This window comes from Amphimedon queenslandica, unplaced genomic scaffold, assembly GCF_000090795.2.
Source record: "Amphimedon queenslandica unplaced genomic scaffold, v1.1 AMPQUscaffold_10337, whole genome shotgun sequence".
Classification (NCBI taxonomy): Eukaryota; Metazoa; Porifera; class Demospongiae; order Haplosclerida; family Niphatidae; genus Amphimedon; species Amphimedon queenslandica.
In genome coordinates, this window is record NW_003549392.1 from 3017 (window position 1) to 6301 (window position 3285).

The 3285-nt window shown below is 34.9% G+C and overlaps 1 pseudogene; it reads right to left on the reverse strand.

The window, feature by feature from the left end:
• Position 1: 1 nt before the first annotated feature.
• Positions 2–2922, reverse strand: LOC100632181 (sulfotransferase 1C4 pseudogene; annotated as a pseudogene).
• Between the last annotated feature and the right edge of the window lie 363 nt (positions 2923–3285).

Consider the following 3285-nt stretch of genomic DNA (forward strand, 5'->3'; position numbering starts at 1 on the left):
AATCAAATTCTAGTCCACTTTCAGCAACTTTCTTAACAAACTCATCATCAACTCTTGCTGACTGCTCATTGCTGAAGTAATTCCTCCAATCTCCAATGTCTCCTTTACGCAGGAATCCACTGGCAGCATCACTTTTAATAATGGGTTTCATTGGAGGAAAATCATCAGGATTTGCTAGAGGGTCTGTTTTCATGCTCTCAAAAGTGCATTTTTTCGATATCTTTTGTATGATGGATTCATCAATATTGGAACCCATGAAATTTGCTATTGATCGTACGGCACTAGTAAGGTCTTTCTTCATATCTTCGTATTTCAAAAATAATATGTTATCAGCATCTGAAATAAAGTCAAAAATAATTGTATACATTGGGAGTTTGGCTTTACTAAGCTTAGTACTTTAAAATTAGTAATACAATTAAAGACTGTACGCAGGCCCACTGAGGGAAGACATGGGCCCAGGGGAAGATTAAAATTAGGGCCTTTTGCAATAATTAAAAAATTACAAATTAAACTATAAAAAGAATGCTCAACTATGACCAAAAATTGATTGACTGACTTAGGAACACTAGCAATTGAAAGCAAACTTGAAGAACAGCTAAATTTTGATAATATCATAGATCACTTTGCTAGTTTAAAAGCCAGAAAGGCACATGTTTAATTATGTAATGATGACTTAATACTTTAATTATAATGTACATTATAATATTATGGGGCCCCCTGAAGTGAGGGGCCCAGGGGATTTATCCCCTGCTCCCCCCTCTCAGTGGGCCTGACTGTACGTAAATTAACTCTGTTAAAAAATAAAATTACAGACCTTTATGTTTCCACCATTCTAATACATGATCACACCAAAGGCCAAAGTCCACATCCCCTTTCATGTAAAGCTCAAAGAATGTCTCCCAGGTGCCCATAAACTCGTAACATTTAAAGCGAAGGGAATGAAAATAGAATGAGACTGCAACATCTTTTGGGTTACGTGCAACATAAATATATTTAGCAGGTGTTGCAGCTGGATCCCGACCAGGCATCATTAAATATGGCAAATGAGTTTTCATAGTTCGTGGTTTTGGTAAAGCCTGCATAAATAACAATATGTAATAAAACTCACTCAAAGCATCTTTTTCTGAAAATCAAATTCAAATCAAAATCAGCTACTACAATATAAGGACATGCATGTAGATCTATATGTCATATTTTCTGATAATAATTTGTTGACCAATTCTTATGTTGGAACGATCACATTTTGTTGATTATCTAGCTGGCTATACATAAAATATTTAATGTACACATTCAAGTAGTGTCTCACCACAACTGCATCCTTTTCTATCAACTCAAACCATGGCACATTTTGAAATACGTGTTCAGAACTATCTTCTCCTCTAGTCTGTATTAGTGACACAATCTGCTGAGCCCATGTAGTACCTGACTTAGGATAAGTGGCCACTAAGAGGTCATCACTAGAGAGAGGAAAGTCAGCTATCTCTTCTATCCAAGCTGGTTTTAGATAGGGAGTGAAAGCAATGCCTTGACAATATGTTAGTTTTAAAGAAGTAGCAGACATCTTTTGCCCAGGGTTCCTGTATTATTAAGGTGGGCACCAGTACCTATGATGTGGTTGTGCAACATGCTGCACAACCACATCAGAGGTACTGGCAACAAAGTTGTCTAGATGCCCACGTTACTATATTAAACCATATATAAATATTATACTATAATACACTACTTAATACTTATACACTACTTATACATTAATGAGACACCTATGGTGCTTGGACTTGCCGCAGTTGTTCTTGAATTCATACACTATTAAAAGCAATGAATCATGGGCTTCATCTCTATTATGCAGCATGATAGAGATAATGACCATGATTCATTGCTTTTAATTGCACTGACTCAAGTCAAAAGGGCTTTAAAAACTAACACCTATTATGATGTCACAGATACTGTTGTCTTGATAGATTTTCTTTGCCTGAGAGATCATGCATAAGACACAAAACAAAAAATTATGCATTAAGAAATGCAAGCAGCAATGTAAGCATGTAAAATTGCCACTTATAGAGGCATGGTTTCTTTAAGACATGGTTTTTTAAAACTAAATCTAAAAGGAGGTGTAGGTAGAAATTCTCCTCCATTATTACTCAGTGATACATTAACAATAAATGTATTTATTATAAATTATTAGATCTAGGTACAGCTATTACTCCAGCTATTACTGCGATATCAGTATATATATTCAGTATACTAACAGCTATACTATTAGGATACTCTCTTTTACACATTGTACTGACACCTATGAGTGAGTGTGTGTGTGTTTGTGTTTCGACCTAACCCCCGGGCTATGTCTCAGGACCCAGCTACCATAACCGTAGCCTATATAGCGCTGGGCTTGCACCTCGATTGGAAGTACTGGCATCTTTAAAGCACAACACATCCATTGACTTAAGAGTCAAAATTAACAGAATATGGGGTTTCCCTTCTATTTAAAAATGCTTACTGGGAAAGGGACAGATAGTCTGGCCTTGAGAACCAGAAATGGTGGGTTAAAGAATCTTTTATGGGGCCCCAACTCTCCCCGCACTGTCTGAACCTCACTCAGCTATTGGTTTAACTGATAAGGTGCTTATGTAACTAAACTCTATGTTAACTACTCCTATGCACATAGTTATGGTTCGTATAAAAGACACTGTATGCTACATGTACTTTGTTTATACAGTTAATTTTTGATTGTAAATTGTTTTAAAATACATGACTTACAGGGAATGCTGTCTTTCTTTGCTGCCATCACACATTTAGATACTGCCATGCTTTTTTAATTGGTACTTAAATATTTATGTATAATAATAGGTGGGTATTAAATTATTAATTAATTTTCATGTGTGTGTGTCTGTGTGGGAATAAAGACAGGCAAACAATTTTCATTTGCTATGCATGCATTTCCTCTTAATTTACTATTGTGTGATAAGCTAAATGAATATACATACAGCACTTACAGAATTAGCGATATTTAATTATATTTGTTGTTAATCAATTACTGGTACCACTGATACAGGAGGAGTAATGAGAGGAACTGAAAGATACACTGTGAACATATACATGAAGTAATAGTAGGACTAACCTGTTTCATAATAAAAGCTGATGTTATTAGATGAACCTATTCCAACATCATTAATAGGAGAAATTGATTTAATATACAAGGATCAAGATTAGTAGAATATTAGTATTATTATTAGGAGTAGCAATAAAATAAAAGTGACAACATGCAAAAACTAAGCTTGTATTTTTAAA